This window comes from Salmo salar, chromosome ssa25 (genome assembly GCF_905237065.1).
Source record: "Salmo salar chromosome ssa25, Ssal_v3.1, whole genome shotgun sequence".
Classification (NCBI taxonomy): domain Eukaryota; kingdom Metazoa; phylum Chordata; class Actinopteri; order Salmoniformes; family Salmonidae; genus Salmo; species Salmo salar.
In genome coordinates, this window is record NC_059466.1 from 3,971,165 (window position 1) to 3,997,622 (window position 26,458).

General features: G+C 48.8%; 3 non-coding genes and 4 pseudogenes across 3 annotated transcripts; all 7 read right to left on the reverse strand.

Moving 5' to 3' along the window:
- Window positions 1-1,839: 1,839 nt before the first annotated feature.
- On the reverse strand, window positions 1,840-1,956 carry LOC123730657 (U5 spliceosomal RNA). The gene has a single exon (XR_006762092.1). It is a non-coding gene; the product is annotated as a U5 spliceosomal RNA (small nuclear RNA).
- A 398-nt stretch (window positions 1,957-2,354) lies between these two features.
- On the reverse strand, window positions 2,355-2,535 carry LOC123730691 (uncharacterized; annotated as a pseudogene).
- A 2,240-nt stretch (window positions 2,536-4,775) lies between these two features.
- Window positions 4,776-4,932, reverse strand: LOC123730599 (uncharacterized; annotated as a pseudogene).
- An 8,436-nt stretch (window positions 4,933-13,368) lies between these two features.
- On the reverse strand, window positions 13,369-13,485 carry LOC123730644 (U5 spliceosomal RNA). The gene has a single exon (XR_006762079.1). It is a non-coding gene; the product is annotated as a U5 spliceosomal RNA (small nuclear RNA).
- A 691-nt stretch (window positions 13,486-14,176) lies between these two features.
- Window positions 14,177-14,351, reverse strand: LOC123730693 (uncharacterized; annotated as a pseudogene).
- Window positions 14,352-21,383: 7,032 nt separating this feature from the next.
- Window positions 21,384-21,500, reverse strand: LOC123730645 (U5 spliceosomal RNA). The gene has a single exon (XR_006762080.1). It is a non-coding gene; the product is annotated as a U5 spliceosomal RNA (small nuclear RNA).
- A 521-nt stretch (window positions 21,501-22,021) lies between these two features.
- On the reverse strand, window positions 22,022-22,198 carry LOC123730571 (uncharacterized; annotated as a pseudogene).
- Between the last annotated feature and the right edge of the window lie 4,260 nt (window positions 22,199-26,458).

Below are 26,458 nucleotides of genomic sequence, written 5' to 3' on the forward strand. Positions count from 1 at the left end.
ACCACCCCCTCTAGTAGGCACACTATGACCCAGCAGGAACCCAAGAGAGGGGTGATCACTTAAAAAATTTAAATCATACCAAATCTTGTGAACATATTGCACCACATTTACAGCCGCTAAACAATAATCAATGCGGCTTTGCCTGAGACCGTTTTAAAACAACCTGCCTCCTTGAGAAAGCTCTCACCTGGATGTATACCCCGACATGCATCACTCAATGATCCTTCATTACCCCCAGCAAGACTAGCCTAGACGGATCAGAGCACAACAATGTACTCCTTGACGTGTCCAGTTTAGTCAAACGAATGTTAAAATCCCACAACCAATATACAGTTACACACACAATGTTGCTCAAGTGACTGAAAAATCACGGCTCGGTCAATCTCATTATTAGGTGCATAAACATTCAAAAGCCTACCCTTACCCGTGTGCACTTCCCTAATATTCTGCACACTATCCCGCTTAATTAAAATAGCAACCCGACACGTCCTCTCCCTACCATTTATTAAAATAAAGCAAATCCATCCACCGCTTTCTTACTCCATCCATCATACTGTCAGTCCAGTATCTCTTGAAGACATAAAATACCAGCCTGAAGTAGGCTTACTGTCTGGTCTAACTTTTCCATATGTCGTAGTCTCATTAATATTGACAGATAACGCTCACCATGAGTTGGAGTATGATGTTTATTGTACCCATCATACGGACTGCATCTGAAGCTGCTGTTTTGGCAGATGAGTACAGTTGAAGTCGGAAGTTTACATACACCTTAGGCAAATACATGTAAACCCAGTTTTTCACAATTTCTGACATTTAATCCTAGTAAAAATGTCTTTGGTCAGTTAGGATCACCACTTTATTTTAAGAATGTGAAATGTCAGAAAAAATAGTACAGATTCATTTCAGCTTTTATTTCTTTCATCACATTCCCAGTGGGTCAGAAGTTTACATACACTAAATTAGTGTTTGGTAGCATTGCCTTTAAATTGTTGAGGACAAACATTCCGCTAGCGGAACCCCGTTCCTGGTAATGGCACAGGGGTCTTGCTCCTTTCCCTTCCCTCACCTTCTTCATAATGTCATCATGCTTCTCCTCCACATGAAACATCACATCAAATGCTTTCTCCATCGGGTTTCCTTGAAGGCAGAAAACATCTTTGACCTGTAGTTTTAGGCACCCAATCAGGATATTTCTCCCAAACGTCTCTCTTCCCCACGGCTCCATCTCCTTTTCCGTCCATGAAAACCTCACCGTGTTGGCCAAACCAATCCCTGGTACTGCTCTGCTTGATTTTTCCTGCTTCATCTTTTTCCAAAAACAGCTCTCTTGCACAAGAAGCCAAAAAAATGGAAAATCGGAAAATCCGATTCCCTCCAAAAAATAATGAAAAAAAAATCCTCCCTCCTGCCTTCCTTCGACCTTCTGGCTCAGCGGGCTTTGGGGCACCTCGGTACCAAGCTTGATCTGAGCCAAAAGGCCGAGAAGCGATAACCCACAAATTGACCCCTGCACCCGCCGGGCCCCCGGGGGCCTCGGCAGACCTCATAGGTTTGGCAAAAGTTGGCTCCTCCTCACCCAACGCTTCCCTGGTGACAGGCGGGTGTGTTTTTTTTAAAAAGTCGCTAATGCGTCGTTAGGTCACTAGCTCTTTAATCCTAGTGCGACTATTTGTTCAATGCCCGGCAAATACACCAGTCATCGTCGGGCTTGAACTCAATTGCCCGAGCGACTACTTTGAGTGGAAAAAATACGCCGGTCGGTCAGCCGGCTTCAAGTCAAACGGCTGAGCAAAAAGTCTCGGCGTCATCTCTGTCAATTTCTCTTGAAACAAGATACCGGGCTCTGCCAGAAGCAAAGCCCTTCCAAAAATACGTTGAACTCGTAAGTATTCCTCTCCACGGAAGTCTTTAGTAAAAGGCGAAAGGCTTGTGCGTAATGAAGAGAAACCAGAGTCGTATGGAAGTCAGAGGTCGGGGCCCGAGACACACACGGTGCACTCTAGGCCGGGTCCCCGAACCCACTCTTCCAAGTTTTCGAGGGCTGTGGGTAAAAAGTCACAGACAGACAGACAATCCTGGTGAAGTGATTGTATTTTTTGGGGGGGCTCAAAAACACACACACACACACACACAATCCTGGTGAAGTGATTGTATTTTTGGGGGGGGCTCAAAAACACACACACACAATCCTGGCCAATCTATTTTTATAAAATGGCGGGAAAACGGGGGACCCCCATGAAGGGGGCTTCGCAATTGTTTCAGTTTGGATGATTCTTCTTTTTTCATTCCTTCTCTTCTTCTGCTAGCTGTTTTACATAGCTTGGTGTATTTCTTTTTCCTTGACAATGGGAGAAAAGTGTTGCACCGTTCCCGGAGGTACTGCAATACCGGGTCAATGCGTGGAGCGGACGGAGCAAGCCCCATTTCCGACTCCATGTTCGAAAAATCCATTTAATATGTAGTCCCCCGATGGGGGACGTATCAGATATTAAACTGATAAGAACAGATTTTTTAGATTTTTTTTATAAAATATATTTATTACGTTCAATGCCTTTCAATACAAAACCATATATCAATCAAAAATCATAACTAGGCATTTTACTTATAACACAATCCGGAAAACCCAAAACAATAAATCAGGGAAACATCTTCCCTCCCTTTCCTACTTACAAACCAAAACCATACCCACACCAAAAAATTCAAAGAAAAACTCACCCCATCCCGACCGACGGGGACGCCTTCTCCACTCCTGACGCTCCCCCGTCGGCCTCCATCCCCTCTCCCCTGGATACAGAAACAATGCCTGGTAGCCGCACACTCTGTGTCATTTGCCCCCCACTTAAATCCACCACCCTACTTTCTTCTGGACTCAGCCCCGAGCACCCCATGCCCCCAAACAGAAAACTTTCTCCTTCCTCCATCCCCCAACCCTGGCCATGCCTGGGAGGTCTAGCTCCGCAAGGGGTGTAAACGAACATGAAGGAGAGGGAGCCCACGAGGGCCCTAAAACCTCTCCCCCCTGCTCCCCCACACCCCCCTTTTTACCACCCTTCCTCCTCCTACTGTCCGGTCGCTCCCACTTCTTTGGCCTCTTTATAGGTGGAGGACGCAGCCAGGGAACATCCCTGTTTGCGTCCGACAGCGCCCCCCTCGCTTCGTTCATATTGTCCGGCAACCCCCCCACCATCTCCCTCAGCTCCTCCACCCGTGATCTCACCTCTTTACTGTCCCCCCACTCCTTCACTCCTTCTCCTACTGGTCCCGCCACCACTGCCTTCTCTTTCTCCTCCCTTTCTGTCTCTTTCTTCTCCACCACCTTCTTCCCTGTCTCCTTCCTTTCTGTCTCTTTCTCCTCCACCACCTTCTTCCCTGTCTCCTTCCTTTCTGTCTCTTTCTCCTCCACCACCTTCTTCCCTTTCTGTCTCTTTCTCCTCCACCACCTTCTTCCCTGTCTCCTTCCTTTCTATCTCTTTCTTCTCCACCGCCGTCTTCCCAGTCTCCTTCCTTTCTGTCTCTTTCTCCTCCACCACCTTCTTCCCTGTCTCCTTCCTTTCTGTCTCCTTCTTCTCCACCGCCTTCTTCTCTATCTCCTCCCTCTCTGTTTCCTTCTCCGTCTCCTTCTCCACCGCCTTCTTCTCCGACCCCTCCACTCTCTTATCTCCTTCCTCCTCCTGCTCCTTCTCTCCTTCAGCTTCCTGTTCCTCCTCTCCTTCATCCTCCCGCCCCTCCGATTCCACCATGTCCACTTCTTCCTTTTCCTCTTCTGCTCCTGCGGTCGCTCTTTCCTTCTCCCGCCGTGCGTCCCTTTCCTCCGTGCCTGTTCCTGGCTCTTTGTCCCCTCCTCTTCTACCCCCATCCCCGGCTCTCGCTCCCCCCCCAGCTGCAGACGCGTATGACCTCTGACGCGCCGGGCATTCACGCCACAGGTGCGTAAGCATGCCACACCCGTGACATGCCTTCGGCGCGTCACAGTCCCTTGCCTCGTGCTCCGTAGATCCACAATACCTACACTTCTTTGTGCTGCACGAGGCGAGGATATGACCATAGGCCATACAACGCCTGCAGAACGGGGGCTGACGTGCATAATACAACGTCCCCCTGTCAGCCCCCAGGGAGAACATCGCCGGAGGATGGAGGTATCCACCCAATCCTTCCGGGTCCTCTCTTAGGAGGGCCTGGAACCCCCTCCTCCCAGTCCAAAAGCCCAGGGAATCTTTGAGGTGCCTTCCTGAGGAGACACCATCCATGTATCTCCACAGAAAGGCCCTCACCTCCTCATCCTTAACGTAAGGGTTGTAAATATTTACATTTACAACCCGGAAATTACTCCTCGCCAAGCTGGTTACGACGTAGAGCGACATCGGCCTCTCCGCTTCCACTTCTCTCACTTTTCTTAAAATGTCATCGTGCTTCCCTTCTGTTTGCAGTGCCAACTCATACGCTCCTTCCAATGGGTTGTCTTGAAGGCAGAACACATCCTCCACCTTCAGTGCCAGGATCCCAATCACAATGTTCCTCCCAAATGCATCTCTGTCAAACGGCTCCATCGTCTTATCCCTCCAAGCAAAGCGTATCGTATTCGCCTGGCCTGTCCTAGGGACAGGCCTCCATGAAAGACTTTGCGCCATCTCCGCAAGGAGCTTGACGCACTCTACTCAGCTCTCGCTCTCTGAAAAAACTGAAAAGAGAGGCAAATAAAACCGACCGTAAAACAAACCAAAAACAATAAACTTTCCTCCCTCCGGCCTTCCTTCGACCTTTTGGCTCAGCGGGCTTTAAGACACCTCAGTGCCAAGCTTGTGCAATACCGGGTCGATGCGTGGAGCGGACGGAGCAAGCCCCATTTCCGACTCCCTGTTCGAAAAATCCATTTAATATGTAGTCCCCCGTATCAGATATTAAACTGATAAGAACAGATGATGATTAAAAGATTTTATTACTGTTCAAAAACATAAGCATAATGAACAAACCATCAACAATCATAATCATCACTTCCATTAAACTCAACACAAGGCATTTGAAATTTCAAAACAAATGAAACCCAAATTACAAATCAGGGGAGCATCTTCCCTCCCCCTCAACACCCACATAAACTAGATTCCTAAATCTCTATATCTCCCCATACCTATCTTATTCCTTTTCCCTATTCCCTTTACCACAGTCCTAAACCCCCCTTCCACCTCTCCCGGGCTGCATGCTGCCCCCACTTCCTCTCCTCCCTCTTCATCCTCCCCCTCACATTTTCTTCCACCCTCCTCACTATCCCCTCCACTCCCCAATCTCTCCCTGTCTTTACCATGTTCTGTCTGGCTTCCCACAGCCCCCGTTTAAAGAGGCTTATGAGAAGCCATAGTAGAAATCTGTCCCTTTCCGTCCCCCTCGCTCTCCCTACTCCTCTCTCTACCCGAGCCCACGACAAAATAAAATCCCCTCTTACCTTACCTAACAACACCCGTGCCCTAGCCCACACTACTCCGGCAAAGGCACAGTCCCAAAAGGCATGGCGCACTGTCTCCTCCCCACCACAAGATGGTCTTGGGCAGGTGGGGGATCGCGCCAAGCTATGCCGGTACATAATGGAACGCACCGGCAAACACTTATGGAGGCTCAACCAATTCAGGTCCTTGAGCCTGTTGTCCAGACCCCGCGCCTGCACTCCCTCCCAGACCACTTCCGGGATACCCGCAACTTCAACCTCGGGGTGCGCACGTAACCACTTGGCCGCGTGACCAAAGTGCCACGGCAGCTGTTCCGCCCGAGGACCCGTGTTAGACCACACCATTACGCTTCTCGCCTGGTATGAGAAGAACACCCGCAGGAGGTAACCGGACGGATGTACTACCGGATGAGCAAGCTCTGTCAACAAAAAAGAAACAAAAATTGAGTCCAGCTTGAGGGGGAAGTGTGGTACCCCCCTACCTCCCTCCCCGATGGGGCAAAGCATGCGTGCCCTGGCGACCCACTCGTACCTGCCACCCCACATGAACTGAAACACTAGCCTCACTAGAGGCCTCCTCAGACAAGCCAGCAATGGGTAGATGTACGCCAAATATAAAAGAGACGGCAATACATCCACCTTGAGGACCAGGACCTTGCCTACAAAAGACAACGACCTAGCCCTCCACATCGCTAGCTTCCTCTGTACCACTGCGATGCCCATGTTCCAGTTCAGCGTCGCTGAGCCGGAGGTCTCAAAATGAACCCCGAGAATCTTCAGGGCCCCGTTACAGAGAGAACCCCCCGGCACATCCGTCCTACCACGCCATCTTCCGAAAAACTTAACGGAAGACTTTGCGTGGTTAAGAACCGCTCCCGACGCTCGGGTGAAGTCCCCAATAATGGCAAGGGACCTTGTCAAGCACGAGTCCTTGCAAAGCAGCAAGGAAGTGTCGTCGGCGTACTGCGTCACCTTAACGCGCAGACCGCCACTTCCAGGGATTAACAAGCCTTCCACCCCTGTGACTGCCCTAATGGCAGCCCCCAGAGGCTCCATGTACAGAACGAAGAGGAGAGCCGAGAGCGGGCACCCCTGCCTGACCCCTGACGAGAGGTCAAAAACGTCACCCATGTGACCGTTTACGCTAACCCGGCACCCCGCTCCGACATATAAAGTACGGATCCATCCTATGAACTTTTCCCCAACTCCTAATCTACCTAACACTCTGAAAAGAAAATATCTATTCACGCGATCAAAGGCTTTCGCCTGATCAAGCGCTGCTACCATTAAAGGCAGACCTCTATCTTCTACCCAAGCGATGGAGTCCCTAATCAACTGCAGGTTCCACCTAATAGAGCGGCCCTCTACCCCGCACGTCTGATCCTCATGAACGACGTAGGGAAGGGCTGTGCGCAACCGATCCGCTAGGACCTTTGCAAGTAGCTTGTAGTCTACACACAGCATGGTCAATGGCCGCCAGTTGCCTAGGTCTGTGGCGTCCCCCTTCTTGTAAAGAAGTGACAGCACACCGACGGTCATCGATCCCCCCGGGAACCCCGTCTCGAGAATGGCCTTCAAGACTTCGAGGACCACCGGTCCAAGTATCCCCCAAAACTTGAGGTAAAACTCGGCCGGCAGCCCATCCATCCCAGGTACCTTCCCTTTTCCCATCCTCCTAAGGGCGCTCTCAACCTCTTCTAGGGAGATCTGAGCCTCCATCGCTTCTCTAATGTCCTCCGGCAATCGCCGGGACAAGTGTTCTAAAAACACATTTCCCTGCTCTACATCTACTTCCCTCTCCTTAAAGAAACTTCGGAAATGATCAGTTGTTACTCTGACCATCTCCTCCGGCTCTCTAGCTACACTACCATTTTCTTTCCTAACCCCGTACATTACCTTTCTACTCTGTCTATCCCTAACCGACTTAACCTCTCTCGAATTCGTCCCACCTACGTAACAGCCACGGCTATCCTGTGGCGCGATTTTCAAAACCTTAAAAATCCTATTACTTCAATTTCTCAAACATATGACTATTTTACAGCCATTTAAAGATAAGACTCTCGTTAATCTAACCACACTGTCCGATTTCAAAAAGGCTTTACAACGAAAGCAAAACATTAGATTATGTCAGCAGAGTACCAAGCCAGAAATAATCAGACACCCATTTTTCAAGCCAGCATATAATGTCACCAAAACCCAGAAGACAGCTAAATGCAGCACTCACCTTTGATGATCTTCATCAGATGACAACCCTAGGACATTATGTTATACAATACATGCATGTTTTGTTCAATCAAGTTCATATTTATATCAAAAACCAGCTTTTTACATTAGCATGTGACGTTCAGAACTAGCATACCCCCGCAAACTTCCGGGAATTCGCTAACATTTTACTAAATTACTCACGATAAACGTTCACAAAAAGCATAACAATTATTTTAAGAATTATAGATACAGACCTCCTCTATGCACTCGATATGTCCGATTTTAAAATAGCTTTTTGGTGAAAGCACATTTTGCAATATTCTAAGTACATAGCCCAGGCATCACGGGCTCGCTATTTAGACACCCGGCAAGTTTAGCACTCACCATAATCATATTTACTATTATAAAAATTTCATTACCTTTTGTTGTCTTCGTCAGAATACACACCCAGGACAGCTACTTCAATAACAAATGTTGGTTTGGTCCAAAATAATCCATCGTTATATCCGAATAGCGGCGTTTTGTTCGTGCGTTCCAGACACTATCCGAAATAAAGAAGTGTCACGCGCTTGGCGCAATTCGTGACAATAAAATTCTAAGTATTCCATTACCGTACTTCGAAGCATGTCAACCGCTGTTTAAAATCAATTTTTAGCATAAGCTAGTGTCTCTTGATGGGCCACTTGAGAAAGGCGATAATGTGTTTCAGCCTGGGGCTGGAATGACGACATTCTGTTTTTTCCCGGGCTCTGAGCGCCTATGGACGACGTGGGAAGTGTCACGTTAGAGCAGAGATCCTTAGTAAATGATAGAGATGGAAAAGAAGTTCAACAAATGGTCAGACAGGCCACTTCCTGTAAAGGAATCTCTCAGGTTTTGACCTGCCATTTGAGTTCTGTTATACTCACAGACACCATTCAAACAGTTTTAGAAAATTTAGGGTGTTTTCTATCCATATGTAATAAGTATATGCATATTCTAGTTACTGAGTAGGAGTGGTAACCAGATTAAATCGGGTATGTTTTTTATCCAGCCGTGTCAATGCTGCCCCCTAGCCCTAACAGGTTAAAGAACATTGTGGAACAAGTCTCGTTATGTTCTAAAAAGCCGCTATGCGCACGCTCCAGGAAAGCTCGAGCCTTCCGCTCCTGCAGCTCCCTGAGTTGCGCCTTCAGGGCAGTGGATCTCTCCCAGTCGACCGACCCGCCGAGGTTGCCTGCCTCGTACTCGAGTTCGAGCAACCTATGGATATGATCCACCTCCCTCCTTTCCTCCCTTTTTCTCCTCTTAATATCCTATAATAAAGATCCTAATCCTTACCTTGACTAAGTCCCACCACTCCAATACCCCCTCGCACATGGACCGGAGGCCCTCAAGCCCCCGAAACACACCAATAAAGGCATTAACAAAGGCTTGCTCATCCAGCACCTCCCGATCTAACTTCCAATACCCCCTACCGAAGAGGCAGACTGGAGAACTCACCTGCAGGAGCACCCCGTCGTGATCTGAAAAGAACACAGGCAACAGCCGACCAGACAACTGACCCAAGTACCTGGATAGAAAAATATAGTCAAGCCTCCGCGCAACCCCCCTGGAGTTGCGCCAAGTGGGACCGGCCATTTTCGGAGCAGTGTGCAGGCCACCATCAACCAGACCATGGCAAGCCATTAGCCCGGTGATGGCGCCTGCACTGCTGTCCCCCCTACCCCTAAATCTATATTAAAGTCCCCCCTATCACCAACTGCCTATTTGTGACACACAGGGGTGTCAGACAGTCCACCATCTCCCTCCTGTCTGCCGCCACCTGTGGTCCGTACACCCCAACTAATCTATACCTACAATCTCTTAATGTGACATCCACCCCCAAAACCCTCCTCTGCATAACAACAAAAGTATCTTCAACCTTTACCTCCCCTATTCCCAAACAAGATCCCTACCCCCGAAGAGTGAACCCCCCCTATACCCCAAACTGATTCCCCTTTATCCCACTCCCTCTTAAACCTCACAACATCCCCCCCATCCCTTAGGTGAACCTCCTGTAAAAAACAAAAATCAAACCCCACACCCTCTAAATAACTAAACACCGCCCTTCTTTTTATCCTATCCCTCAAACCCCTTACATTTAAACTAACAAAAGTAATTTTATCCATAATGAAAACATTAACAACAACCTACTAATAACAAAAAACAAAACAAGAGGCTCACCCGATGCTCCCCCGCTCCATCTCCTCCGACAGGGAAGCAAAAATGCTCCCCTCGTCCGAAGGATACAGATCCTCCTCAGATGAGCCCACCTGCTCGCACACAACTTGGGACACTCTGTCTCCCCCTTCCTCTAAGACCCCCAAGTCATCTGCCCATGAAGCCGGGAAAGGGTTGGGGATGGAGGTTTCTGGCATCTCTGAACAGCCTTGCGACCCTCCATCCCCAGGATGCAGAGATAGAGTAGAGGTCGTCATGTCCATTTCCTCTAGGGGTAAAGGGAGGGATGAGTCCTGTGAGGACAGGGGGGCCACTTCAGCGGCACTGTCTTTAACCCCCATCGCACGCTTGCCTGCCCCTTCCCCTATGTCTCCCACCTCTTTCTGCACATCACCCTTCCGCTTCGTCCTCTTCTTCTTGCCGACGTAGGGTTCCTGCTCCAGTTCCGGGATCACCCTCCCTACTGACGATTCCTTCCCATCCTGCCCGAGTTCGAGCGGCACACCAGAGTCTGAGGCCCACTCCCCTGCCCTTGACCCCAACACCGGAAGATTTTCCACCATTTCTACCAGGGCCCCAAGCCCCTCCACCCCATCAAGTAATGATCCCATGCTCTCCATTCCTCCACCCGCCTCCTCCACCTCCGGCTTCTGGATAGCGGACCCCTCACCTCCTTTCACTGACGGCCCTGATGCCACCTTATTCCCGGCCCTTGCACGTGGAGTGGGCGTTGGTGAGGATGGTCTCTCCTGCACCTTCTTCTCTGGGTCTTTCTTGCTAGACCCAGGGTCCCTTCTTTGCAGATGTTCCCCCACAGAGTCTCCTCCTTCCTTTCTGCCTGCCGTCGCCTCGGCATATGACTGCCGACGGGACGGACAGTCCCGGAACAGGTGCAGCCTACTACCACACCCGTGGCACTCCTTTGGCTCCCTACAGTCCTTTGCCTCATGCTCCCCCGATTTGCAAAACCTGCATCTACCTGTACTGCAGGCAGCTGTAACGTGCCCATACTCCCTACATTTCTTACAGAAAGGGGGTTGACGGGTGTAAAAGAGCATCCCCCTGTCCGAAAGCAGAGAAAAGACCGCCGGGGGATGTAGGAAGCCATCAAACCCTTCCTTATCCGGCCTAAGGAGCACCTGGAACTGACGGCGGCCATTCCAGAATCCCAAAGAGTCCTTCACATATCTTGCCCCTGACGTGACGTCACAAAAACGGCCCAGAAATGCCCCTATGGCGATATCCGTTACATGAGGATTGTACATATGTACATTAACCTCTATGGGCTAGGTGGGACGCTAGCGTGCCACCCGTGGTGCACTCCATCAACAGCAGGTGCATTTCAAGAGCGGCAAATTTGAATCCAAATAAATGTCAAAATTCAAATTTTTCAAACATACAACTATTTTACACCCTTTGAAAGATAAACATCTCCTTAATCTAACCACGTTTTACGATTTCAAAAAGGTTTTACGGCGAAAGCATAAATTTAGAGTATGTTAGGACAGTACATTTACAAGAGTTGTGTGTAATGTTTTGTCAATTCAAAGACAGGGTCACCAAAACCATAAAACCAGCTAAAATGATGCACTAACATTTTACAATCTCCATCAGATGACACTCCTAGGACATTATGTTAGACAATGCATGCATTTTTAGTTCTATCAAGTTCATATTTATATCCAAAAACAGCGTTTTACTATGGCATTGATGTTGAGGAAATCGTTTCCCTCCAATAACCGGCAGTCAAGTCAGCGTCACAAATTAAATAATTAAAATTAGAAAACATTGGTAAAATATTATATTGTCATTTAAAGAATTATAGATTTACATCTCTTGAACGCAATCAACTTGCCAGATTTAAAAATAACCTTACTGGGAAATCACACTTTGCAATAATCTGAGCACTGCGCCCAGAAAAATACGCGTTGCGATACAGACTAGACGTCATGTTGGGGAGATCTAAAATCGAAAATACTATGTAAATAATCCATTACCTTTGATTCTCTTCATCAGATGTCACTTCCAGGTATCACAGGTCCATAACGAATGTAGTTTTGTTCAAAAAAGCTCATCATTTATGTCCAAAAATCTCCGTCTTGTTAGCACATGATCTAAGCCAGCCGGACTTCTCGTCATGAACGAGGGGAAAAAATATATTTACGTTCGTTCAAACATGTCAAACGTTGTATAGCATAAATCATTAGGGCCTTTTTTAACCAGAACATGAATAATATTCAAGGTGGACGAATGCATACTCTTTTATAACGTATTGGAACGAGGGTACCCAACATGAACTCGCGCGCCAGGAGTCTAATGGGCCATCATCGTTCCATGGCTCTTGTTCGGTCAGATCTCCCTCCAGAAGACTCAAAACACTTTGTAAAGGCTGGTGACATCTAGTGGAAGCAATAGGAAGTGCCAAAATATTCCTCAGCCCCTGTGTTTTTCAATGGGATAGGTTTAAAGGTAATACAACACATCAGGTATCCACTTCCTGTCAGAAAATGTCTCAGGGTTTTGCCTGCCAAATGAGTTCTGTTATACTCACAGACACCATTCAAACATTTTTTGAAAATTTAGGGTGTTTTCTATCCATATGTAATAAGTATATGCATATTCTAGTTACTGGGTAGGAGTGGTAACCAGATTAAATCGGGTATGTTTTTTTATCCAGCCGTGTCAATACTGCCCCCTAGCCCTAACAGGTTAATAGTTCTGAAATTGGTCTTAGACAGACATGTTACATTGAAAAAGGACAATGGCTTCTCTCCAGCAGCCGCTTTGGCTCTGTCCATTATAATGTCGCACATACCTTCTGTATGAAAGGTCACGTCATATGCTTCCTCCATAGCATTTCCCTGCAGACACATAACCTCTGGGACTTTGACTTTCAGGGCCCCCATCAAAACGGTTCTTCCAATGGAATCTCTGGGCAAGCGTGTATCTTCTTCCTTCTTCCAAGCGAAACGGATTGTGTTCTTAAGTCCAGTCCTGGGGACCGACCCTGCGCTGCTGTTGTTCGCCATCTCCTCACGGAAAAAAACGAAAACCAAGTTGAAAAAAAAATAACTGGCTTTCCTTCTTACTCCCTCCGGCCTTCGACCTTCTGACTCAGCGGGCTTTGGGGCACCTCGGTACCAAGCTTGATCTGAGCCAAAAGGCCGAGAAGCGATAACCCACAAATTGACCCCTGCACCCGCCGGGCCCCCGGGGGCCTCGGCAGACCTCATCGGTTTGGCAAAAGTTGGCTCCTCCTCACCCAACGCTTCCCTGGTGACAGGCGGTTGTGTTTTTTTTTAAAGTCGCTAATGCGTCGTTAGGTCACTAGCTATTTAATCCTAGTGCGACTATTTGTTCAATGCCCGGCAAATACACCAGTCATCGTCGGGCTTGAACTCAATTGCCCGAGCGACTACTTTGAGTGGAAAAAATACGCCGGTCGGTCAGCCGGCTTCAAGTCAAACGCCTGAGCAAAAAGTCTCGGCGTCATCTCTGTCAATTTCTCTTGAAACAAGATACCGGGCTCTGCCAGAAGCAAAGCCCTTCCAAAAATACGTTGAACTCGTAAGTGTTCCTCTCCACGGAAGTCTTTAGTAAAAGGCGAAAGGCTTGTGCGTAATGAAGAGAAACCAGAGTCGTATGGAAGTCAGAGGTCGGGGCCCGAGACACACACGGTGCACTCTAGGCCGGGTCCCCAAACCCACTCTTCCAAGTTTTCGAGGGCTGTGGGTAAAAAGTCACAGACAGACAGACAGACAATCCTGGTGAAGTGATTGTATTTTTTGGGGGGGGGCTCAAAAACACACACACACACACACAATCCTGGTGAAGTGATTGTATTTTTGGGGGGCTCAAAAACACACACACACACACACACACACACACAATCCTGGTGAAGTGATTGTATTTTTGGGGGGGCTCACAAACACACACACACACACAATCCTGGTAAAGTGATTGTATTTTTGGGGGGGGCTCAAAAACACACACACACACACACACACACACACACACACACAATCCTGGTGAAGTGATTGTATTTTTTGGGGGGGCTCAAAAACACACACACACACACACACACACACACACACACAATCCTGGTGAAGTGATTGTATTTTTGGGGGGGGCTCAAAAACACACACACACACACACAATCCTGGCCAATGTTTTTTTTTTTTTAAGTAAAATGGCGGGAAAACGGGGGACCCCCATGAAGGGGGCTTCGCACTTGTTTCAGTTTGGATGATTCTTCTTTTTTCATTCCTTCTCTTCTTCTGCTAGCTGTTTTACATAGCTTGGTGTATTTCTTTTTCCTTGACAATGGGAGAAAAGTGTTGCACCATTCCCGGAGGTACTGCAATACCGGGTCGATGCGTGGAGCGGACGGAGCAAGCCCCATTTCCGACTCCCTGTTCGAAAAATCCATTTAATATGTAGTCCCCCGATGGGGGACGTATCAGATATTAAACTGATAAGAACAGATATTTTTTTTAGAAAAAATAATTTATTACATTCAATGCCATTCATTCTTACAAAATCATACATTCATTCAAATTCAAATCGTACTGGCATTTTTAAATTATAATGTAATCCAAAACAAAAACTCAGGGGAGCATCGTCCCTCCCCGTCATCCTACACACTAACCTTCCCTATCTCCCCGTCCCTAATCTAAAATATCCCCAGCCCTAATCCCCCCTTCCATCTCTCCCGGGCAGCGTGCTGCCCCCACTTCGTCTCCTCCCTCTTCATCCTCCCTCTCAAATCTCCTTCCACCCTCCTCACTATTCCTTCCACCCCCCAATCTCTCCCTGTCGTGACCATGTTCTGCCTGGCTTCCCACAGCCCCCGCTTAAAGAGGCTCATGAGAAGCCAGAGCAGAAACCTATCCCTATCCGTCCCCCTCGCTCTCCCTACACCTCTCTCTAACCTAGCCCAAGTCGGTACAAAATCCCCTCTAACCCTTCCTAACAACACCCGTGCCTTCGCCCATACTACTCCGGCAATGGCACAGTCCCAAAAGACATGGCGCACAGTCTCCTCCCTGCCACAAGAAGGTCTTGGGCAGGTGGGGGATCGCGCCAAGCCATGCCGGTACATGGTGGAGCGCACCGGCAAACACTTGTGGAGGCTCAACCAATTCAGGTCCTTGAGCCTGTTGTCTAGACCCCACGCCTGGACTCCTTCCAAGACCACCGCCGGGATGCCCACCACAGGTGCCGGACTTACTGCCCGTCTGACCTCCTCGTACAGGTGCCTGTGATCTAAACCTACTCGGGCGACTTCAACCTCGGGGTGTGCACGCAACCACTTGGCCGTATGGCCAAAGTGCCACGGCAGCTGTTCCGCCCGAGGACCCGTGTTAGACCACACCATTACGCTTCTCGCCTGATACGAGAAGAACACTCGCAGGAGGTAACCGGACGGGTGTAGTACTGGCTGAGCAAGCTCCGTCAACAGAAAAGAAACAAAAATTGCGTCCAGCTTGAGGGGGAGATGTGGTACCCCCCTACCTCCCTCCCCGATGGGACAGATCATGCGTGCCCTGGCGACCCACTCGTAACTGCCACCCCACATGAACTGAAACACCAGCCTCACTAGAGGCCTCCTCAGACAAGCCGGCAATGGGTAGATGTACGCCAAGTACAATAGAGATGGCAATACATCCACCTTGAGAACCAGGACCTTGCCCAAAAAGGACAAAGACCTAGCCTTCCACATCGCTAGCTTCCTCTGTACCACTGCGATACGCATGTTCCAGTTCAGCGTCGCTGAGCCGGAGGTCTCAAAATGGACCCCGAGAATCCTCAGGGCCCCGTTACAGAGAGACAACCCTCCGGGCACATCTGTCCTACCACTCCATCTTCCGAAAAACTTAACGGAAGACTTCGCATGGTTAAGAACCGCCCCGGACGCTCTGGTGAAGTCCCCAATGATGGCAAGGGACCTTGTCAGGCACGAGTCTTTGCAAAGCAGCAAGGATGTGTCGTCGGCGTACTGCGTCAACTTGACACGGTGACCGCCACTTCCAGGTATAAGCAAGCCCTCCACCCCTGTGTCTGCCCTAATGACAGCCCCCAGAGGCTCCATGTACAGAACGAAGAGGAGAGCCGAGAGCGGGCATCCCTGCCTGACCACAGACGAGAGGTCAAAAACGTCACCTAAGTGACTATTTACGCTAACCAGGCACCCCGCTCCGACATATAATGTACGGATCCACCCTATAAACTTCTCCCCAAATCCTAATCTACCTAACACCCTGAATAGAAAGGATCTATTCACGCGATCAAAGGCTTTCGCCTGATCCAGCGCTGCTACCATTAAAGGCAGCCCTCTGTCTTCTACCCAAGCGATGGAGTCCCTGATCAACTGTAGGTTCCACCTAATAGAGCGGCCCTCTACCCCGCACGTCTGATCCTCATGGACGACGTAGGGAAGGGCAGTGCGCAACCGGTCCGCTAAGACCTTTGCTAACAACTTATAGTCTACGCACAGCATGGTCAACGGCCGCCAGTTGCTAAGGTCTGTTACTTCCCCCTTCTTGTAAAGAAGTGACAGCACACCAACAGCCATTGATCCCCCCGGGACCCCCGTCTCAAGGATGGCCTTCAAGACTTCGAGGACCACTGGTCCAAGTATACCCCAAAACTTGAGGTAAAACTCGGACGGCAGCCCATCCATCCCAGGCACCTTCCCTTTTCCCATCCTCCTGAGAGCGCTCTCAACCTCTTCGAGGGAGATCTGAGCCTCCATCACATCTCTAATGTCCTCCGGCAATCGCCGGGACAGGTGTTCTAAAAACACATTTCCCTGCTCTACATCTATTACCCTCTCCTTAACCTCTTGGGGCTAGGTGGGACGCTAGCGTGCCACCTGTGGTGCACTCCATCAACAGCAGGTGCATTTCAAGAGCGGCAAATTTGAATCCAAATAAATGTCAAAATTCAAATTTTTCAAAAATACAACTATGTTACACCATTTGAAAGATAAACATCTCCTTAATCTAACCACGTTTTACGATTTCAAAAAGGTTTTACGGCGAAAGCATAAATTTAGAGTATGTTAGGACAGTACATTTACAAGAGTTGTGTGTAATGTTTTGTCAAGTCAAAGACAGGGTCACCAAAACCATAAAACCAGCTAAAATGATACACTAACCTTTTACAATCTCCATCAGATGACACTCCTAGGACATTATGTTAGACAATGCATGCATTTTTAGTTCTATCAAGTTCATATTTATATACAAAAACAGCGTTTTACTATGGCATTGATGTTGAGGAAATCGTTTCCCTCCAATAACCGGCAGTCAAGTCAGCGTCACAAATTAAATAATTAAAATTAGAAAACATTGGTAAAATATTATATTGTCATTTAAAGAATTATAGATTTACATCTTTTGAACGCAATCAACTTGCCAGATTTAAAAATAACCTTACTGGGAAATCACACTTTGCAATAATCTGAGCACTGTGCCCAGAAAAATACGCGTTCGCGATACAGACTAGACGTCATGTTGGGGAGATCTAAAATCGAAAATACTATGTAAATAATCCATTACCTTTGATTCTCTTCATCAGATGTCACTTCCAGGTATCACAGGTCCATAACGAATGTAGTTTTGTTCAAAAAAGCTCATCATTTATGTCCAAAAATCTCCGTCTCGTTAGCACATGATGTAAGCCAGCCGGACTTCTCGTCATGAACGAGGGGAAAAATATATTTCCGTTCGTTCAAACATGTCAAACGTTGTATAGCATAAATCATTAGGGCCTTTTTAACCAGAACATGAATAATATTCAAGGTGGACGAATGCATAGCCTTTTATAACGTATTGGAACGAGGGTACCCAACATGAAGTAGCGCGCCAGGTGTCTAATGGGACATCACCGTTCCATGGCTCTTGTTCGGTCAGATCTCCCTCCAGAAGACTCAAAACACTTTGTAAAGGCTGGTGACATCTAGTGGAAGCAATAGGAAGTGCCAAAATATTCCTAAACCCCTGTGTTTTTCAATGGGATAGGTTTAAAATCAATACAACACATCAGGTATCCACTTCCTGTCAGAAAATGTCTCAGGGTTTTGCCTGCCAAATGAGTTCTGTTATACTCACAGACACCATTCAAACAGTTTTGGAAACTTTAGAGTGTTTTCTATCCATATATAATAAGTATATGCATATTCTAGTTACTGGGTAGGATTAGTAACCAGATTAAATCGGGTACATTTTTTTTATCCAGACGTGCAAATGCTGCCCCCTAGACCCAACAGGTTAAATAAACCTCGGAAATGATCAGTTGTCACCCTGACCATCTCCTCCGGCTTTCTTACTATACTGCCATTTTCTTCCCTAACCCCATGCATTACCTTCCTACTCTGTCTGCCCCTAACTGACTTAAAGAACATAGCGGAACAAGTCTCATTGTGTTCTAAAAAGCCATTATGCGCACGCTCCAGGAAAGCTCGAGCCTTCCGCTCCTGCAGCTCCCTGAGCTGCGCCTTCAGGGCTGTGGATCTCTCCCAGTCAATCGACCCACCGAGGTTGCCTGCCTCATACTCAAGTTCAATCAACCTTTGGATACGATCCACCTCCCTCCTTTCCTCCCTTTTTTCCCTCTTGCAATATCCTATTATAAAGGCCTTAATCCTTACCTTAACTAAATCCCACCACTCTAACACCCCCTCGCACATGGACCGGAGGCCTTCAAGCCCCCGAAAGAAACCAAAAAAGGCGTCGACGAAAGCTTGCTCCTCCAGCACATCCCGATCTAACTTCCAGTACCCCCTACCGAAGAGGCAGACTGGCGACCCCACCTGCAGGAGCACCCCGTCGTGATCTGAGAAGAACACAGGCAGCAGCCGCCCAGACAACTGACCCAAAGACCTAGATAGAAAAATATAGTCGAGCCTCCGCGCAACCCCCCGGGAGTTGCGCCATGTGGGACCAGCCATTGTCGGAGTAGAGTGCAGGCCTCCATCAACCAGACCATGGCAAGCCATTAGCCCGGTGATGGCGCCTGCACTACTATCATCCACTAACCCTAAATCTATGTTGAAATCCCCTCCTATCACCAAGTGCCTATTTGTGACACACAGGGGCGCCAGACAGTCCACCATCTCCCTCCTGTCTGCCGCCACCTGTGGCCCGTACACCCCAATTAACCTATATCTACCCTCCCTAAATGTTACATCTATCCCTAAAACCCTCCCCTGCATTATGACAAAAGTGCTCTCAATTTTAATTTCCCTATTCCCACACAAAATTCCTACCCCTGTTGAGTGCACCCCTCCTATACCCCAATACGAATCTCCCTTATCCCACTCCCTCCTAAATCTATTTACATCCCCTCCATCCCTCAGGTGAACCTCCTGTAAAAAACAGAAATCAAACCCCACACCCTCTAAATAACTAAAAACCGCCCTCCTCTTAACAAAATCCCTTAATCCCCTTACATTTAAACTAAGAAAAGTAACAGAAAGATTTATTTATAAATAAAACAAAGAAACCCTCACCCCCAAAACACACAAAAATAAAAAGGAGGCTCACCCGATGCTCCCCTGCTCCATCTCATCCAGCGGGGACGTCCTCTCCTTTCCTGACGCCCCCCCGTCTTCCTCCATCTCCCCAATCCAGGATGCAGGAATGGTGTTGGCCACCCAAATCCTCCATTTCCCCTGCCTCCCCGCTGGCTGGGCAGAAAAAAGGGGACCCTTCATCACCAAAAAGGGACCACAGCACCCCAGTCCGCAGCTCCTGAGCCCCTCCCGGGAGATCCAGTTCCCCCAGCGGTCCAGTGACAGTGAAATCCAATGAGGAAGCTGAGGTTTCCCCCTCCTTCCCTCCTTTTTTTCCCATTGCTCTCTTGGCCTCCCCTTCCCCCCCCCAGTGCTCTCCTTCTTGTCTTCCATGGCACGCCTCTTCCCTTTCTTCTTCGGTGTGGGTGGCAAAGGGGAGACATCGCCCCCCCTCCCCCCCAGCTTCTCCACCATGCCCCTCATCTCCTCCACCAGGGCACTTGACATATCACTGTCTCCCCACTCCTTCCCTCCACCCCCCTCCAAATCCCCCCTCTGGGCCTGTCTCCGTGTCCTTCTCCACCTCCTCTCTCACCGTTGTCTTCGTCTCCTGCCTCTCCACTCTCTGGCCTACTTCCTCTTTGTGACCCTCCTCCCCATCTGCTCCGGCCTTCTCGCTCCTTTGCCCCTCTTCTCTAGGGGCCACCTTCTCCTCCCGTGCTGTCTCTCCATCCTGGCCCGCTCCGTCGTCCTTGTCCTCTCTACCCCCATCCCCTGCTCTCCCTCCAGCTGCAGACGCGTATGACCTATGACGAGCCGGCAATCCCGCCACAGGTGTGCCGACGAGCCACACCCGTGGCAAGCCTTAGGCTCGTCACAGTCCTTGGCCTCATGCTCAGCTGATCCGCAGAATCTGCACTTCCTAGTGCTGCACGAGGCCACGGTATGACCGTAGGCCATACAACGCCTGCAGAATGGAGGCTGACGGGCATAAAATAACTGTCAGCCCCCAGGGAGAACATTGCAGGGGGATGGAGGTAGCCTCCCAAACCCTTAGGGTCCTCCCTGAGCAAGGCCTGGAATCCTCTCCTCCCATTCCAGAAGCCCAGGGAGTCCCTGAAGAGCCTTGCTGAGGATACACTGTCCATATATCTCCCCAGAAAGGCCCTCACCTCTTCGTCCTTGACATGCGGGTTGTAGAGGTTAACAGTCACCACCCTGAAGTTGTTCCTTGCCAGGCTTGATACTTCGTAATGGCACATCGGATGATCTCCTCCCAACTCTTTCACTTTTTTCAAAACCTCGTCGTGTCTTAGCTCAGTGTAGAAGGTCACGTCAAAAGCTCCCTCCATCGGGTTCCCCTGGAGGCAGAAAACGTCTTTCACGGCCAGCTTCAATGCTCCCATCAGTACAGTCCTTCCGAAGGTTTCTCTCCCGGCTGGCTCCTGCTCCTTATTCCTCCACGCAAACCGAATCGTATTTGCCAGTCCCATCCCTGGGACTGACCTGCTGGCTGGATTGCGCGCCATCTCCTCCTCGACAATGGCGCGCTCAAAAGAATTTGTTGGAAAAGTTTCCAAACAAAACTTACCGCCCACCAGCCTTCGGCTTTTGACTAAGGGGTTACGGCACCGCAGTACCAAACTTGAACTTAGCCAAAAGGCCGACAAGCGATAACCCACAAATTGACCCCTGCACCCGCCCGGGCCCCGGGGCCTCGGCAGACCTCATCGGTTTGGCAAAAGTTGGCTCCTCCTCACCCAACGCTTCCCTGGTGACAGGCGGGTGTGTTTTTTTTTTAAAGTCGCTAATGCATCGTTAGGTCACTAGCTCTTTAATCCTAGTGCGACTATTAGTTCAATGCCCGGCAAATACACCAGTCATCGTCGGGCTTGAACTCAATTGCCCGAGCGACTACTTTGAGTGGAAAAAATACGCAGGTCGGTCAGCCGGCTTCAAGTCAAACGCCTGAGCAAAAGTCTCGGCGTCATCTCTGTCAATTTCTCTTGAAACAAGATACCGGGCTCTGCCAGAAGCAAAGCCCTTCCAAAAATACGTTGAACTCGTAAGTGTTCCTCTCCACGGAAGTCTTTAGTAAAAGGCGAAAGGCTTGTGCGTAATGAAGAGAAACCAGAGTCGTATGGAAGTCAGAGGTCGGGGCCCGAGACACACACGGTGCACTCTAGGCCGGGTCCCCGCGGGTGGTCCCCGAACCCACTCTTCCAAGTTTTCGAGGGCTGTGGGTAAAAAGTCACAGACAGACAGACAGACAGACAGATAGACAATCCTGGTGAAGTGATTGTATTTTGGGGGGGCTCAAAACACACACACACACACAATCCTGGTGAAGTGATTGTATTTTTTTGGGGGGCTCAAAAACACACACACACACACACACACACACACACACACACACACACACACACAATCCTGGTGAAGTGATTGTATTTTTTGGTGGGGGCTCAAAAACACACACACACACACACACTCCTGGCCAATGTTTTTTTTTTTTTAAGTAAAATGGCGGGAAAACGGGGACCCCCATGAAGGGGGCTTCGCACTTGTTTCAGTTTGGATGATTCTTCTTTTTCATTCCTTCTCTTCTTCTGCTAGCTGTTTTACATAGCTTGGTGTATTTCTTTTCCTTGACAATGGGAGAAAAGTGTTGCACCGTTCCCGGAGGTACTGCAATACCGGGTCGATGCGTGGAGCGGACGGAGCAAGCCCCATTTCCGACTCCCTGTTCGAAAAATCCATTTAATATGTAGTCCCCCGATGGGGGACGTATCAGATATTAAACTGATAAGAACAGATTTTTTTTCTTTTGGAAAAGTTTTATTGTCACAGTTCCTTTAAAAACAGCTCATATTTATATTTTTACATCATTTATACACAAACAAACAGCATGGAGGCATAAAACACAGCATTTGAATTACATTTGAATTTGTTAAAAAGTACATGTTGTTTACACCAATAAAAACAACCATTAATGAAAGTACTTTTCGTTGTATAAAACATCAAATCTGTAAAAGCCATTTAAAATGTGTACAAATGATTTAAAAAAGAAAAACATTTTTAAGACATAAAAATGTATTTAAAAAGTCACTTGTTAAAAAGCTGTCTTCGGTCCCTTGTACAGGAGCGGGGTGAGTCCTTATCAAACTTGCCTCCTCCTGCTCTTCCGAATCGATCACCGTCCCGTCCTTCGGGGCCCAGAGGAGATACCTCCCCTAGGTGCATCGCCCTAGGCGCCGCAGCGCTGTCAGGCCGTGGCCGCAGGGACCTTGGGTGTTGTGGGGGACCCTTCGCCTGGGGTCGAGGCCCCCTTCCTTCTGTACCACCCCAGGGCTTCTGTGGCTACCATGGCCACTGCCTGGGGGTGGTGTTGACCTGTTTCGCTACCAGCAGATTGCGGGAGGACCACAGTGCTGCCTTCAGACACGTGAGGGTGGGCCAGAGCTTGGTGAAGGCCTTTGGTGGAATAGGGGCCTACTTCCTTCCAGTTCTGCACTCCCAGAGCAAGTGCCTCACCGACTCCTCTTGGCCACAGCCTGGTCGGGGCACGCGGATGTCCTCGCCATGCCCCGGGAGTGCATGACGGCCCTGACCGGGAGGATCTCATGGGCGACCATCCAGGACAGGTCCCGGTGCTGATTCAGGAGAGCAGGATGGGCCACATTACGCCAAACCGTTGTGGGCTCGCCTATAGCAAGCCCGCGCACTGGACACACTGGTTCCCGATCCTGCACAAGAGAGAGAAGAGAGCGATGTTTAGTTAAAACTGTGACTGCTTCTTTTTCCAATTTAAAATGTCTTAAAAACTTCTGGAGCTGGGCGTAGTGTGTGGGAAGCAGGAAAGAGACTGGGGCTCGCAGGTCGACTGGGATCAGCCTCAGAGACCTGAGGTAAGATCCCAGCCAGAACCTTGCGAGGGCCTGGGTCTTATTGGTGGCCGGGGAGGTGGCAAGAGTAAGATGTAACGCTGTGTAGCGGCTGCCCAGGAACAAGTAGAGGTCAGGCAAGCCTTTCCTCCCCTTGGACCTGGGCCTCTTGACCACCTCCCTCCTCAGCCTCTCCCACTTGCACCCCCCACAAGAAGTAAAACAGCATCCGCTCCAGGGCTAAAAGAGTTCTCCTAGGGGGATAAAAACAGAACTGATTAATAAAAGCACAGGTAAAATCACTGCTTTAATGATTAAAACCTTGCCCTCAAAAGTCAGCTGTCGTAGTCCCCAAAATCCCAGTCTCTGTCTTACTGTCCCCAGGATCCCACTCCAATTACCTCTCCCTCCTCCCTCCCTGTCAAACTTTACCCCGAGTACCCTTATGTCCGTCGTTTTCACAGTCAGTGGTAGTCTGGTCAAGTCTGGGTCTGCCCACGGTCCGAAAAATTGGGCCTCTGTCTTGTCTCTGTTCAGTCTCGCCCCAGAGGCTCGTCCGTACCAGTCAGTCCTGTCCAGGGTCCTGTCGACGGATAAAAGGTCGGTGCATAAAATGTTGACGTCGTCCATGTAAAAACGCACTTGGCGGTCATCCCCCACTCCCCGGGATACCCACCCCACTGATCCGTTGGTCCCTTCTCAAGACCTGTGCCAGTGGTTCAATGCCGGCCACAAACAGAAGGGGAGATAACGGACAGCCCTGACGGACGCCGCAGTGTACTCCCACTGCTTTTGACAGATGCCCATTTACAAGGATTTTGCTGGTGATATCCCCGTACAGCAGTCCCACCCAAGCTAAAAACCTGTCCGGAAACCCATTTTTGCAGTACCTTAAAGAGGTACTGGTGCGAGACCCGATCAAAGGCTTTTTCAAAATCTAAATTTAGGACTACAAGCCGCATGTTTCTGTCTCTCGCATAACAGATGGCATCTCGGATCAGTATCAGGCTGTCCGTGATCTTCCTTCCGGGAATGGCACAGGTTTGATCCGGGTGGATCACCTCCCCTAAGACAGAAGACATTCTGAGTGTTAAAACCTTGGTAAAAAGTTTACAATCAAAATTTAAAAGGGTTATCGGTCTCCAGTTCTTCAGGTCCGTCCTGTCGTTTTTCTTATATAAAAGAGTCACGATCCCCACTCTAAAACTGTCAGGTAGTCTGTCGAGGTATTCAAAGTCAGTAAAAACAGTCAGAAGTTCATCGGCTAAAACATCCCAAAAGGTCAGATAAAACTCCAAAGGGAGGCCGTCCTCCCCGGTGATTTACCCCTCTTAAAATGTTTCAGTCCTTGGTCAATTTCTGTCCTCGTCAAGTCTTTTGTCAGGTCGTCTGTGTTGGGTAAAATCTTGTCAATGTATGTTAAAACGTCCCCCATGGTTTCCTCACATACAACTTTTTCCCCAAACAGTTCCCCATAAAAATCCTCGACTACTTCTTTCATTCCCTCTGTGTCTGTTTTTAAAAACCCATCTTTATTTTTTTAAACCTGTCATTGTCCTACCCTTACTAACTATTTTCTTAAAAAGTACCTTGTACACTTCTCCCCCTCTTCTAATTCCCTCTCCTTACTTCTTAAAATAACCCCCTTACTTTTCTGTTCAGCTAAAAGTGCCATTTCCTTTTTACTTCTTTAATTTCATAGTTAAAATCAAAGCCCTGTTGGCCAAGGTTAAAATATCTTTCCAGTCGCTTTTGCAGTCCCACCATGCGTCTATCTTTTTCTTTGCTTTTCTTCTTTCCTATCTCTCTAAAGAAAGTCCTCGTCCTACCCTTCACCATTTCCCACCATTGTGCTCGTGTGTCAAAGAAGTCCTGTAGCGTCTGCCACTGGCTGAACTGCTCCCTGTACTGGCTAACTACTCTATCATCTTCTAAAAGGGAACAGTTCAATTTCCAGGGCCCTCTTCCCACAGTCACACCCGAAGTTAGTGAAAGGGTGCACGTCAGCATTACGTGATCTGAGAAAAAGGCAGGGGTTATTCTAGCATCAGTTGGGGGGCAGTCCCGGGTAAACAGATAGTCAATGCGAGAGGCTCTGGTGCCGTCACCACTGGTCCAGGTGAAGCCCTCCTCTCTTGGATGCAGGGTTTTAAAACAGTCAGTCAGTTTAAAATCCCTGCACAGCCCTTGCAATAAAACACTTGACCTATCTACCTTAAAATCCTCTCCCGCCCCTCTCCTGTCTGCTCTATTTAAAACACAATTAAAATCCCCCCCCACCACTAGAGGATCCCTCCCTAGCATGTGGGACTGCAAGTCTTCTAAAAGTGCGCACCGGTCATGTTTATCGTTAAAACCATACACATTTAGCATGTTAAAATCCCTCCCCATAAAAGTACAATTGGCTAAAAGAGCGCGCCAACCTACCACCACCGTGCTCCCCCTCACCACCACATGTGGGGTCTTGATTAAAATGGCAACACCGTCATTTTTATTAAAATTTGAGCCACTCCAAATGGAGGGCCCATGCTGCCACTTGTCCTCCCATTTCCTATAAGAGGATAAAAAGGGTAGACCACACTCCTGTAATAAAAACACATCTGAATTAAACCTTTCTAAAAAGGATAAAACCGACTGTGCTCTTATTTCTGTTTTTATACTTCTCACATTTATAGTGGTGATGTTAAAAGCCATAAAAGGGTGAGTAAAAACAATGCTAAATGAAAAGGCATTTAAACAGTTGAAAGGAGGTTATTTTTCTGGTACTTCCTCTCTCTCCCGCCGGGGTAACGGGGGATGGCAGGGAGAGGAGGTTAAAACCGGACTTAAAAAGGAGATTGTGTTGGGGGAGTTGGGGGGGAAGGTTCTGTGTTCTTCCTCCCCCTGGGAGCTCTCCCATTCCACCTTGCCCTTTTTCTCATCGCCTTGTTCGGGGTCGGAGAGCTCCTCCGCATTTCTTTTTCGTGGGGGGAGGTGTTCCTCCAGAATCTCCACCCCCTCTCCCATATCTCTTTCCGACACAGTCTCCATACTGTCTGACCCACTTGGGGAGTTCTCACTCAAGATCTCTCCGGGGCCGTCTTTCTCGGCCCTTTCTCCTTCAGGGGTCACATTAATCTGGGGCAGGGGGATTGGGGGGGGTTGTCCTCTCCTCCCACTTTTTCCACCACTGCACCTTCCGCGCCCTCCACTACCACCAGCTCCACCACTACATTC